Source organism: Acipenser ruthenus, chromosome 23 (assembly GCF_902713425.1).
Source record: "Acipenser ruthenus chromosome 23, fAciRut3.2 maternal haplotype, whole genome shotgun sequence".
NCBI lineage: Eukaryota > Metazoa > Chordata > Actinopteri > Acipenseriformes > Acipenseridae > Acipenser > Acipenser ruthenus.
This window is the reverse complement of record NC_081211.1, coordinates 9,884,433-9,899,618: the sequence shown is the minus strand read 5'-3', so window position 1 is coordinate 9,899,618 and position 15,186 is coordinate 9,884,433. Positions and strand designations below refer to the sequence as shown.

Here is a 15,186-nt window from a genome sequence, read left to right as displayed (position 1 = left end):
CTTTCAAAATGACATTTCAGAACATTCCAGAACACGTTATTTTGCCTTAAGTGTCATCTTGTGTATGGTGGACAACCAACCGATATGCGAGAATGTCCTTAACTAAGCATTGTACTGTTTTCTTCTAATGAATACATGATTTATAATAAGCTTATATGTGCAGTTGACCCTCTCTCTCATGGTATAAGAGCTTGGCTTTGCGGTCCTATTGTCCGCCCAAAGTGCTCACGAGAAGACAGGCTCGCTGTGCATTTAACTGATCACATATCCATACACGGGGCTGCTTCCAGCTTGTGTGCCTGCCTTTCAGACTTACTACTGCATATGGAAAAGACGACGCAGTACCGCTATAAACCTGCAGTTACTTCTAGATAATATACAGCAATACTGTGGCTCCATACCTTCAGGAACATTCACAAATCAGAAAACTCTTATAAGAAACGCTGTGTATTAATGAAGGCACTAGCTGAGACGTCTTAAATGCATATTTCCTAAAACACTGCTAATGACACTTTCATTGTGGGACTTTTCCTAAATAACATTCCACTGACAAACAACAACCCCAAGCAGCAACTCCATGCCAAGCTTTTACTGGAATAAATCAGCGAGCAATTAAATCACACTGAACTGAAGAAACATGTGAGAATATCTGAATCAATGCGGTAAAGAGCAATAACACAACAAAGCACTGGGATAGCGATGCAGATTACAGGGCCTTGGGGCAGCATGTGAAAACACTGGCATTACTGGGTAATTACCTTCTCTCACGTGGTAACTGCAGTGTAATTACATGGAAATGCTCTTGCGAATCCTGTTACTGTAGTTACAGTAGTGTATTCACACGTCACACTTCAGTACAGGCCACGTCCATGTAATTACACACCTATCATTCATATCAGATTTGATCATGGTGACTGTTACCATGTGATTACATGCCTCTGCACTGCCCCGTAGAAGAAACTGCGGCACATTACTTTTATTTGTATTATCAAACCTATTCTTGAGTTGTTTGGTAACTATTTATTTTGTGCCTATTTGCTCATCATGAAAAAATTTGCATCCTCATCCTCAGCCCCTATTCACAAAGCTTTAAATACTGTTTGAAGGAATGTTTTTGTTCTGTGAATTGTATTGTATTGTATTGTATTACAAAATTTTTCTTAGTTTAAATTCTGCTTTTAAAATTGAGAATAAACTTGTAACCCTCTCTGAAACCAACTGAAAAAGGTTTTCCATGGACGGCAAACTTTATTTAATGAATCAAAACAGGCTTTAAAAAAACAGTCCTTATCAAAACATTCCTTAAAACAAACAGGGACAGGGCGCCTCCTTCAGACTACAACTGTCACAATGATAGAGGGGAATGAAAGAGATTTTCATAGTAACACTGTCACAATGAGAGAGGGGAATGAAAGAGATTTTCACAGTAACACTGTCACAATGAGAGAGGGGAATGAAAGAGATTTTCATAGTAACACTGTCACAATGAGAGAGGGGAATGAAAGAGATTTTCATAGTAACACTGTCACAATGAGAGAGGGGAATGAAAGAGATTTTCATAGTAACACTGTCACAATGAGAGAGGTGAGAATGAAAGAGGTTTTCACAGTAACACTGTCACAATGAGAGGTGAGAATGAAAGAGGTTTTCACAGTAACTGTCACAATGAGAGAGGTGACAATGAAAGGGGTTTTCACAGTAACAGTGTCACAATGAGAGAGGTGAGAATGAAAGGGGTTTTCACAGTAACACTGTCACAATGACAGAGGGGAATGAAAGATATTTTCATAGTAACACTGTCACAATGAGAGAGGGGAATGAAAGAGATTTTCATAGTAACACTGTCACAATGAGAGAGGGGAATGAAAGAGATTTTCATAGTAACACTGTCACAATGAGAGAGGTGAGAATGAAAGAGGTTTTCACAGTAACTGTCACAATGAGAGAGGTGACAATGAAAGGGGTTTTCACAGTAACTGTCACAATGAGAGAGGTGACAATGAAAGGGGTTTTCACAGTAACAGTGTCACAATGAGAGAGGTGAGAATGAAAGGGGTTTTCACAGTAACACTGTCACAATGACAGAGGGGAATGAAAGATATTTTCATAGTAACACTGTCACAATGAGAGAGGGGAATGAAAGAGATTTTCATAGTAACACTGTCACAATGAGAGAGGGGAATGAAAGAGATTTTCATAGTAACACTGTCACAATGAGAGAGGTGAGAATGAAAGTGGTTTTCACAGTAACTGTCACAATGAGAGAGGTGACAATGAAAGGGGTTTTCACAGTAACAGTGTCACAATGAGAGAGGTGAGAATGAAAGGGGTTTTCACAGTAACACTGTCACAATGACAGAGGGGAATGAAAGATATTTTCATAGTAACACTGTCACAATGAGAGAGGGGAATGAAAGAGATTTTCATAGTAACACTGTCACAATGAGAGAGGGGAATGAAAGAGATTTTCATAGTAACACTATCACAATGACAGAGGGGAATGAAAGAGATTTTCATAGTAACACTGTCACAATGAGAGAGGGGAATGAAAGAGATTTTCATAGTAACACTGTCACAATGAGAGAGGGGAATGAAAGAGATTTTCACAGTAACACTGTCACAATGAGAGAGGTGAGAATGAAAGAGATTTTCATAGTAACACTGTCACAATGAGAGAGGGGAATGAAAGAGATTTTCATAGTAACACTGTCACAATGAGAGAGGTGAGAATGAAAGAGGTTTTCACAGTAACACTGTCACAATGAGAGAGGGGAATGAAAGGGGTTTTCACAGTAACACTCACAATGAGAGAGGTGAGAATGAAAGGGGTTTTCACAGTAACACTGTCACAATGACAGAGGGGAATGAAAGAGATTTTCATAGTAACACTGTTTGGCAATGTGCCCCGCCCCTTTGTGCATATTATGTGTTGTATGTTGCGTGTGTGTGTTAATGTTGGTGTATAGTCATTGGTACACAGGATATAAACGGGTCTGTGTTTCACGTGTGATTTAAAAAGTGTAGATTTGTATTTAGGCACGAGGAGGGCACAAATCACTTCACGTGCTGGTTAAATGTAATATGTAAGCACGGGGTTGCACAGAATTAATTCACGTGCTGGGATTCAAGTGAATAATTAATTAGTAATTGAATCCCAGCACAACAGTATATATAGATGCACATTTCATTCAGTCGGGTTGGGTGTTCGAGAGTGGAGAACGGGTGAGAAAGAGAAGGAGAAACGTTAAAGTGAAATCTATAAGTGTTTGTACTCACCGTGTTTGTTTGTCTCTCCGTGCACCGTTTGTTAAGTGTTTAGTATGTTTTGTTTGTCTATTTATTTTGGCGCAAGTGCCGTGTCCTGTGTTTTTGTTTCAAACCTTTTATTTTCTGTGCTGTTTATTAAATGCTGAGCGAAAGCATTCGCTCAGCTCCACCAAACCACAAGTCTCTGTCTGTTTATTTCCTGCTTCTGGTCTGACGCCACCCACTCTGGCCGTCTTTGTGACACACTGTCACAATGAGAGAGGGGAATGAAAGAGATTTTCATAGTAACACTGTCACAATGAGAGAGGGGAATGAAAGAGATTTTCATAGTAACACTGTCACAATGAGAGAGGGGAATGAAAGAGATTTTCATAGTAACACTGTCACAATGAGAGAGGGGAATGAAAGAGATTTTCATAGTAACACTGTCACAATAAGAGAGGGGAATGAAAGAGATTTTCATAGTAACACTGTCACAATGAGAGAGGTGAGAATGAAAGAAGTTTTCATAGTAACACTGTCACAATGAGAGAGGTGAGAATGAAAGGTGTTTTCACAGTAACACTGTCACAATGACAGAGGGGAATGAAAGGTGTCTTCACAGTAACACTGTCTCAATGAGAGAGGTGAGAATGAAAGGGGTTTTCACAGTAACACTGTCACAATGACAGAGGGGAATGAAAGGGGTTTTCATTTGCGCTCTTACCTGTGGAATCAGGGCTCCTCTCCGTGCGCTCGGCTCATTCTCCTGAGAGGGGGGACCCGGGGCCTGGGAGAGATAGGAGACATGGGGATTAACATCTATCTCTAGGACAGCCCTAGTGAACTAGTACCTGGGACTGTGGCTCAATACCAGGATTCTAGTTTCAGATGTCGGCATACCCTGGTGCCAGATATGAACTGGAACAGGAAAAAGAATAACTTGTGGTCTGCAAAACCCTTAGTTTACCATTGTAAAAGCACAGCAAAGTGTAATAAGGCATAGTGAAAGCATGGTAAAGCATAGGAGGCTGTGTGGTTGGTGGTTAAAGCAAAGGGCTTGTAACCAGAAGGTCCCCGGTTCAAATTCAGGCTCACTCACTTACTCACTGTGTGACCTTGAGCAAGTCACTGAACCTCCTTGTGCTCCATCTTTCGGGTGAGACATTGTTGTAAAGTCGAGTCCACACCCGAGCAAGCTGTTGAGCAACTGGCTGCTTACAGTGAAGACAAGCAATCTGCTGAGCGATCTGTAGTGACGTTTTTTTATCATGTGCACGACCGCTCATTGGTTGTTACAATCTCCTCACTCTTTACTTTCCTGTGGTAAAGAGAAGGTACATTTAAAAAGATGTCAACTATTTAAAAAGATAACAACTGCGTCCTCAGCCAAAGTCTTGTCCAGCATTCAAGCCATCGTTTACTAAAGATAATGACAGATGAAGGAAAGAACCGACAGCACCAGCAGGGTCAGCGCAATCGGCAGAAAAAAACAAACATACACACACTTTAAAAGCGTGAAACGTGTTGCTCAACTAGTTGCTCAACTAGTTGCTCAGGTTTGGACAAAGCGGTTGCAGGCGATTAAGTTGCGCAATTTCGAGAGCGATTTGGCTGCGCAGCTGATCGCTCAGGTGTGGACCTGGCTTAAGTGACTCTGCAGCTCATGCATAGCTCACACACCCTAGTCTCTGTATCGCCTTGGCGAGAGGCGTCTGCTAAAAATAAATAAATAATAATAGGGAAGCATTGTAAATCCCAGAGAGGTATGGTAAAGCATATTAAAAATCATTCCAAACCATGGTAATGGAAAATGCATTGTATAACCATGGAAATGCATGGGGGGGGTGACTGCAAACATTCTGTGCAAATCCTTTCTCAATACAAACTGCACCCTAGACCTCCAGAGAGACCACTGAACAAACCTGCTGCTCTGCTATGGGACACTCCTACCTGATCTTATAGACAGGCACCCCAATACAAAAATCCACATTCCACAAGTGTTTCGTTACACAAATAGAACTTATTTGCCAATCAGATTTTTTAACTAACATTGGGATTGGTAAATCTGGCCTCCATTTTTTCCATCATTGCAGAGGTTAAAGAATACAGAATCCCGTTATCCTTCAGCAGCTCAGAGCAGCTGCACCGGGATGTATTTATTTATCTGAAGCACGTCTGACAGACACCACCAGAGTAACCCACACATCTCGTCCACAGCAGGTCTCTGTGCTGCACTATTCAAATAGGATCTTTTAAAATACCCAGTTCAGTTTACACAGGCTGAAAACACACACCACCGCTATTCAAATTGAGGCAAATCAGTTTTAGCCAGGAATACCGTTGGTTAACCAAGAACAGATGCTAGGTGGAATATGTGCTACAATCACTCATGAAGCAAAGCTGACTATTTCATGAAGCAAAAATGACTTTTACAGTACCGCTCAGCACACACTGCAGTATCCATGCCTACCCGACTCAGTGTTGAACCTTGCAATACAGTACCACTCAGACACACACTGCAGTATCCATGCCTACCCGACTCAGTGTTGAACCTTGCAATACAGTACCGCTCATACACACACTACAGTATCCATGCCTACCCCACTCAGTGTTGAACCTTGCAATACAGTACCGCTCAGACACACACTGCAGTATCCATGCCTACCCCACTCAGTGTTGAACCTTGCAATACAGTACCGCTCAGACACACACTGCAGTATCCATGCCTACCCCACTCAGTGTTGGACCTTGCAATACAGTACCGCTCAGACACACACTGCAGTATCCATGCCTACCCCAGCACAGCTTGCAGGAGCTCTACTAGGAGAGTATCAATGAAATATCCACAGTGCACAGGGCTGGGTTCTCCAAAGTTGGAAATGGTTGGAATATTTGTACTAATTATTGCTGTTTAAGGTAATGGATTTGTTGTCAGGAGGGGATGTGAAGCCTTTAGTAGACTTTTTTCACTTAACAACTGGCTAGCATACAGCTGTGCCTCTGAGAATCTGGCTTTTATTGACAGTGGGATATTCTGGGCGAGACCTGGGTTTTTAAGAACGATGGTCTGCATCCAAATAGCTTGGGATCATTTAGATTGGCAGAAAACATTGAGAATTACTCTAATAGCCTTTGACTAGGTATGTGTTGAGGAGAATTGACTCACACGCCTCAGTCATGTGGACAGACTCCACAACTGAAACATTTAATCTGCCCAATTGAAGTAGTGTCAGTTCCCCACTATCAACCAACAGCTTCCCCTCCGGGCTCTGGTACTGAAAATGTAGTTAAAGTTATGACGTCATCACACTGTCAACTTACCATGCCCTGCACCAACCATGCTTCGTCTTGGCTTACTTAATATAAGATCTTTGGCAAACAAGTCAGTTTAATTAACAATGTTATTCTTGAAACAAATGTAGACATTTTTGCTATAGTTGAGACGTGGTTGAAGAGAGATGAAAATGCATCCCTGGTAGAGGCCTGTCCTTCAGGTGTTTCCTTCTATCTGAAAGCGCGTCTTAAGGGACGAGGTGGTGGTTTGCCACCATTTTTGATAATGAGTTTAATTTTTGCAATGAAATAACAGAGGTTTATACATCATTTGAAATCCTATCTTGTATGTTTCATGGCAAACTCCTATTACAGTGAAATACAGGGCATAGTACATTTAAAAAAATGCAAATACATTAAATACAGGCATATTACATTAAATATAGGGCTAGGATGTGAATTCTAAACATTGTGGATGCGCGTGTCATACAGAATCATACGAATAAGATGGAGTGAAAAACCTTCATTTTTAAACCTTACAAGAGCACCAGGCCAACGGCATGTTGTATCTGTGCTGGTACTGGAAGGGTTAATGCACAGGGCTTCTGTAGGTATTTACAATGTGAGTGTACCATGCAGAGGGCTTGTTGTGTCTGTGCTGGCACTGGAAGGGTTAATGCATGGTGCCTCAGTAGATCAGTATGTATTTACAATGTGAGTGTGCTGTGCAATGTGGATATATAGCTTCCAATGTGGGGAAGCTATAAAAAAGGCCAACAAGATGCTCGGATATATTGTGAGAGGTGTTGAATTTAAATCAAGGGAAGTAATGTTAAAACTTTACAATGCATTAGTAAGACCTCACCTAGAATATTGTGTTCAGTTCTGGTCACCTCGTTACAAAAAGGATATTGCTGCTCTAGAAAGAGTGCAAAGAAAAGCGACCAGAATTATCCTGGGTTTAAAAGGCATGTTGTATGCAGACAGGTTAAAATAATTGAATCTATTCAGACTTGAACAAAGAAGACTATGCGGTGATCTGATTCAAGCATTCAAAATTCTAAAAGGTATAGACAATGTCGACCCAGGGGACTTTTTTGACCTGAAAAAAGAAACAAGGACCAGGGGTCACAAATGGAGATTAGATAAAGGGGCATTCAGAACAGAAAATAGGAGGCGCTTTTTTACACAGAGAATTGTGAGGGTCTGGAACCAACTCCCCAGTAATGTTGTTGAAGCTGACACCCTGGGATCCTTCAAGAAGCTGCTTGATGAGATTATGGGATCAATAAGCTACTAACAACCAAACGAGCAAGATGGGCTGAATGGCCTCCTCTCGTTTGTAAACTTGTTTATGTTCCTATGTTCTTATGCAGAGGGCTTGTTGTATCTGTGCTGGCACTGGAAGGGTTAATGCATGGTTCCTCAGTAGATCAGTGTGTATTTACAATGTGAGTGCGGTGCCTCTTGGTGATGTACGAGTGCTGTGTGTGTCTCTGTGCTGCTCCCGCTCTTCTCTCTTCATTCACTCACAGACAATAAGAGCCCTTTGTCTGAGCCTCACCCTGAGCACGGTCATTCAAACAGTGTGAGATATCGCTTCCCCAGATCATACCGCTCCCGAGATGGGCGGTCTCCTGGGCTTTCACCATCACTCCCAACACACAGCCGCTGTACCCCTGCATATTGCTTCCCCAGATCACACAGCCGCTGTACCCCTGTATTTCGCTTCCCCAGATCACACAGCGGCTGTACCCCTGCATATCGCTTCCCCAGATCACACAGCCGCTATACCCCAGCGTATCGCTTCCCCAGATCACACAGCTGCTGTACCCCTGCCTCCCAGGCCCCCCTCTCTCTCTATACCGTTTCCATTGAACTTTCTCTCCACTTTCACTCCTTTCTTTTTCATTTCCTTCTCTCCTCTTTCACTCCTTTCTTTTCCTTCTCTCCTCTTCCACTCCTCTCTTTTTCTTTTCCTTCTCTCCTCTTCCACTCCTCTTTTTCTTTCACTCCTCTCTTTCTTTTCCTTCTCTCCTCTTTCACTCCTCTTTCTTTTCCTTCTCTCCTCTTTCACTCCTCTCTTTCTTTTCCTTCTCTCCTCTTTCACTCCTCTTTCTTTTTCTTCTCTCCTCTTTCACTCCTCTCTTTTTCTTTTCCTTCTCTCCTCTTTCTCTGTCTGTTCTGAAGACGCTAGCTAGCTTCTCTCAGCTATCTCAGTGAATATGAGAGTCCACCCCTCTATTCCTATGAACCACGTCAGTGAATCCCAGAGCACTGTGCCATTGCAATCTGTGTGCGAAACGGAAACCTGACAGCTACACAACTCACAAGATGAATTTCATTAGGACACAAGCGGAATTCCTTTCTGTCTTTCTTTCTATTTCAAGGTTTTCAGTATAAAGTAAAACTTAACCAAGAGGATTTTTTAATGGCCATGAAAACTTGTCCAGCACACGGTCTGAACTCTCCAAGATCACTAAAACAGAGACTCTTTCAACATGAAGGAGGCCCCTGTTATCGAGCTGACATGCTAACACAGCAGCTCAAGAAAACCCTCATGTCAGATAATCAATATGCACACAACGTGCTGTGAAAGACAGAAGCTCATTTCCACCAGCTCAGGGCCAGTAAGCCCACTTGTTATCAGTCTCACCTTCAGATCTTCCCATCAGACTCAACGATGAGCTCACTTGCACAGGCGCATCACAACGCTGCTGTCAGCTGGGAAGCTCGCACAGGTGTAGGTGAGACTAACAATCACACTAGTCCCACTCTCTTACCTCAGTCTCACACTGAAGTGCAAGCTTAGGTCAAGATTAAAAACGTCCCAAGGCAAACTTGTATAAGGGTTTCATAAAACAAGTTACAGTAACTTTGCATTTCAGATGCATTGTTCACGTTTCATTCATTGTTCATTAATCAGGAAATAGTTAAAAGGAATGTCATTAATAAAGTAAACATGATTAACATTCATGAATATGAATGCTAGCTATTGTTATATGAAATGCTAACACTAGTCAATTGCCTGGTTACCATTCTTACTATTCTTATGACTCTAATAGAAATGCTTACCATGGTATTTTAGCACTGTGAGGTTGCAGTTTCCCCCATGCTTTTCCAGTGGTTATAATGTGTACTTACCAAAGTCTTCCAGGGTTTGCCTGTATTTTTGGCCTGGGATTTTAATATGCTTTACTATTCACATCTGGACTTTACAGTGCTTACCTGCTTAACCATGCTTTTATTATACTTTATCACACTTTGCTATGCTTTACTACGGAAAACCTTTATAAGAGTTGAAAAATACCTTTTAAAGAACAGTTTAAAACATTTGACGACATGTAGAGGAAAGGTTCTTCATACAGAGGCACAGTTTAGGGAAAAGAGTAGCCTGGGTTCATTTAGACAAGAAAATGTCAGCAATCAGGTCCACGAAAGAACGAAAGCAAGAATGAAAGAAAGCAAGCCTGACGTAGCACGGAAAATAAAAAGCAAAAAGGAAGTTGCTATAATTAGAAACGGCTGGCGCCCCCTCATTCACGAGCTGTGGCCCACGCATTTCACTGTGAGTGGGCCGGGAGCTAAACATAGCCTCACCACGCAAGCCGTGACACAGAGAAGAACCAGGATGTGGCTGGCGGGAGGAAGTCAACAATGGGAGGACAAAGAGAGTCAGAGAAACAAACTCTCCCTCCCACCTCTGAATTTACACTGCTGCAAGACCGCACTTCATTCCAGCATTATTTATTTATTTCATATTATATTCACGTGTTTTTCAGTACAGTACAGTGGGTCTCTTACAAAGATTCAAAACTGGTCAATGTTCGTCGTGTAAGTCATTTGAACTGACTAGCTGTCTAAGGTTGTACAACAAGCATGGAGTGAAAATACTGAAAAACAAAGTTCCAAAGGAGTGTGGGTGATTGTGATCGCACGCTAGAGGAACAGTGTCAGTGTTACAGGATATGAATCAGCCACACAAACTAAACTGAGGAATCAAGTGAACCCACTGCTGACTTCCACCTGCTCCTCTCTCTACAAACAGCAGGAACTGGATTCTATTACAGACCAGGCTCATACAGCAGGTCTATACCAGCCGTACACACTGCACTGGATTCTTTGGATACAGTCTTGATGTGATTCAATAAGCCCTCTTGTGGGTGTTGTGTGTTCATCCAGTTTGGATACAGTGTTGATGTGATTCAATAAGCCCTCTTGTGGGTGTTGTGTGTTCATCCAGTTTGGATACAGTGTTGATGTGATTCAATAAGCCCTCTTGTGGGTGTTGTGTGTTCATCCAGTTTGGATACATTGTTGATGTGATTCAATAAGCCCTCTTGTGGGTGTTGTGTGTTCATCCAGTTTGGATACAGTGTTGATGTGATTCAATAAGCCCTCTTGTGGGTGATGTGTGTTCATCCAGTTTGGATACAGTGTTGATGTGATTCAAGCGCTCACACTTTTCTATTCACTGTGGAGCATTTCACCCACCAGGCATTTTATTAGGCTGCCAACAAACAGATTGATTATTTGCCCTGATATGTTTAATTTCTCAAGCACTGTTTTGCTATGATAAGCATGCTCCAAAGTGCCTTTTTCAATGTAGAAGTCAGATGGCTGGGGTAAGGTTCTTTTTATCATAAAGGAAAGCTATCTAGAGAAAGCCAGGTACCATGCACGGTGTGAATGTGTAATGAAAATGGAGGGAAGCCCCAATGCCTTGTATCTCCGAGGCATGGCCGTGCCAATGGAATATAACCTGAACCACACGTTTCACTCTGACTGGCAAGATACCAAAATAATAATCCTTTTTAAATGCAGATGTTTTTATTTGTCGGTATTCACCCCCTACTCTTCCGTTAACATGCTGCATACACTGTAGCAGTTATTTAGTTCTGCATTGTGTAGCCGACTGAAATAAATGCAAAGCGTGCCAAAAGCTTTTTACAGTTTTGTGGTTTTTGAAGCCTTCTGTTCACTTCAAAGAAAGTTGCCCATCCCAAATCGTTACGTGCTGTTACTGAACTTTTGCTCCGTTGGAAGATGTTTGTACTTCTTCACTGAGAATTAGTGTTTCCTGAAACCGGACTGTTGGCTTTCTAGGATTATTTTGGGTATAACAACGCTGATGTATTTACAGACACTGATACCATAGCCAATCTATGAGAGTAACAAGCATACAGATGTTTATTTAGCTTCTCTGTCGCTGTGCCTAGCTGGACAGTTGTGTAGAAGGGATTGAAATGCGTATTTGAGTTTAGGGAAATTATATTAAAGCTATTATGAATAATAATATACTGAATATGTTTCAGTTTAAAGCTATTCACCAAGACATATGGTAACTAATGCTGTTTAACCACACAATACACAGCAGTAACTCAGAGGGGGCGCCACCTCAATCGCTGCCTAGCGCTGGTCCTGAAAACACGCCAGAATGAATATCCCTTCCTGTAACTACTACAGCTGCTGCTGCTTGCTGCTTCTGTTCTCCTTTTTAAATGCTTACCACAGTAAATTTACACAGTACTTTATAGCACTGTGACTGCAGACCAGTCTGTGACAGGGAAGCCAGTCTGCTCTGTGCAGCACTGTGACTGCAGACCAGTCTGTGACAGGGAAGCCAGTCTGCTCTGTGCAGCACTGTGACTGCAGACCAGTCTGTGACAGGGAAGCCAGTCTGCTCTGTGCAGCACTGTGACTGCAGACCAGTCTGTGACAGGGAAGCCAGTCTGCTCTGTGCAGCACTGTGACTGCAGACCAGTCTATGACAGGGAAGCCAGTCTGCTCCGTGCAGCACTGTGACTGCAGACCAGTCTGTGACAGGGAAGCCAGTCTGCTCTGTGCAGCACTGTGACTGCAGACCAGTCTGTGACAGGGAAGCCAGTCTGCTCTGTGCAGGGGGTAATGAAGCCAGCCTGCCTCAATGCTGTCAGCCTGTCAGGGGGTAATGAAGCCAGGTCTGAGGCACGAAGGCTCTCCTTGACTTTGGCGCAGTACAGAGGTGTGCCGGTCACACCAGGACTCATGCAAATAAGACTTTGCCACTAAAGCGGAGTCTTAGCAGAGGTAGATAGCAGCGGTAGCTCGTAAACTTCATCCACAAGGGTCTGTTCACTATGTTAATGTTAAAAGGAAACTGAAAGAGGAAGTCAGTTGTTTACATGACAGCAGTGGTAATTTAGTGACTAAAGACAACCAAATCACAGATGCACTTAATAAATACTTTGTGCAAGTATTTACAAAGGAGGATTTATACAATATAACAAAGTTAACAGAATGTACACAAACATCATTACCAGCGTTTGTTATAAAAGATAATTAAATACTAAGGGAGCTTGCAGCACTTATAATAAACAAACCACCTATAAGTTTAACATCAATCATATGTAAAATCATGGAAACTATAATAAGGACCAAAATGGAGGAATATTTATATAGTAACAACATAGGAGACAGCTAGCATGGCTTTAGGAGGCCTGTTTAACTAATTTATTAGATTTCTTACAGGAGGTGACTACTAGAGTGGACAAGGACAGTGCGTATGACATCATCTACTTAGATTTTCAAAAGGCATTTGACAAAGTACCGCAGGAAAGACTATATCTAAAGATTAAATCAGTGAGTATACATGGTAAAGTGGCAGCATGGATTCATAACTGCTTACAAGATAATTAGAGGCCAGGCATCAAACTGGAGTAACGGAACAAGTGGGGCACCACAGGGATCAGTATTGGGACCACTGTTATTCCTAATCTATATAAATGACTTGGACCAAGACATAATCAATAAACTATGCAAATTTGCAGATGACTGGGAGGGGTAGCCAACTCCCAATCAGCAACTTTAATAATACAAAGAGACTAATGGCAGATTAAATTTAATGTGAATAAATGCAAAGTCTAGCACATAGGGGGCAAAAACATTATAGGCAAGTACAGCATGAATAGTAAAGAAATAGAGGAGGCTGTGTATGAAAAGGACTTGGGGGTAGCAGTGGATGAATCTCTTAAGCCAACACAGTGCGGAAAAGCTATAAAAAAGGCCAATAGAATGTTAGGTTATATATTCAAGACAGTTGAATTCAAACTGTCAGTCTTGGGTCCTCTCCTGTTCTCTCTCTACATCCGCTCCCTGGGCCCCCTCATCGCATCCTATGGTTTCTCATACCATTTCTATGCTGATGATGCTCAGATTTTCCTCTCCTTCCCCACCTCTGACTCCACCATCTCCTCCCGTATCTCTACCTGTCTGTCTGCTATTTCCTCCTGGATGCACTCGCATCACCTCAAACTCAACCTCTCTAAATCTGACCTCCTTTTCTTTCCTTCCTCCTCCCCCTCCTCTGATCTCTCTATCTCTGTTCCTCTGGAATCTACCACACTCTCTCCCTCTTCCTCCGCTAAGAACCTTGCAGTCACCCTGGACCCCTGCCTCTCTTATTCCCAGCACATCTCCACTCTGGCACGCACTTGCCGATTCTTCCTGAGCAACATCCGAAGAATCCGACCCTTCCTCACCAACTATGCTACCCAGCTCCTGGTCCAGGCCCTGGTACTCTCCCGCCTAGACTACTGCAACTCCCTCCTGGCTGGCCTCCCTGCGTCCGCCACCCGTCCGCTCCAGCTCATCCAGAACTCTGCTGCCCGCCTGGTGTTCTCTCTGCCTCGCTTCGTCCACGCTACTCCACTACTCCGCTCGCTCCACTGGCTCCCGATCACCGCTCTCATCCAGTTCAAGACTCTTGTACTAGCCTACAGATGCCTTGACCAGACTGCACCCAGGTACCTCCAGACCCTCATCTCTCCCTACACCCCCACTCGACCTCTCCGCTCCGCCTGCACTAGAAGACTAGCTCTACCTCCGCTACGCTCCCCTGCCTCCAGAGCCCGCTCCTTCTCCACCCTTGCTCCGCAGTGGTGGAATGACCTTCCTACAGATGTCAGGACTGCCCAGTCCCTGACCACATTCCGGCGCCTCCTTAAGACTCACCTCTTCAAACAGCACCTGTAGAACTCCTCTGTTTGTATCCTGGGACACTATCACCCTTCATGTAAATGTGCTTTATTTTGCTCTTATCTGCCCCCTATTTTACTGCATTTAATCCTGTACTTCAGAATACTGTAATCTGCCAAGTGTTTAACCTGTAGTACTTTGTATTTAATCACATCCTGATGTAACTATCACTATTTAATCATATCCTGATGTAACTATCACTATTATCTGCTGTATTATTGAATTTTGGTTTGTCACACTTGTACTTTGCTTGAACAAAAGTTATTGTATTTCTTGCTCTTATTGTATTACTTGTATTGTAACACTTGAAATGTATTTGCTTACGATTGTAAGTCGCCCTGGATAAGGGCGTCTGCTAAGAAATAAATAATAATAATAATAATATTAAAATGATATAATGCACTGGTATGACCACACCTAGAATACTGTGTACAGCTCTGGTCCCCATATCATAACAAAGACATTGAGGCATTGGAGAGAGTACAGAGGAGAGCAACACGATTAATTCCAGGATTGAAGGGTATGTCATATGAAGACAGACTGAAAGAGCTGAATCTGTAAAGGCAGCAGGGGCAGCAGTGTGGAGTACTGGTTAGGGCTCTGGACTCTTGACCGGAGGGTTGTGGGTTCAATCCCCAGTGGGGGACA

At 42.7% G+C, this 15,186-nt stretch overlaps 1 protein-coding gene across 3 annotated transcripts in view; it reads right to left on the bottom strand.

The window, feature by feature from the left end:
• Nucleotides 1-15,186, bottom strand: part of LOC117413696 (transcription factor HIVEP3-like) — a 140,234-nt gene that overhangs the window by 59,054 nt on the left and 65,994 nt on the right. For all 3 annotated transcript variants that reach the window (XM_058997743.1, XM_058997742.1, XM_058997744.1), the window contains one exon: nt 3,974-4,036. The gene's annotated coding sequence lies outside the window, so the exon portion shown is untranslated. The remainder of the gene's footprint in view (nt 1-3,973; nt 4,037-15,186) is intronic.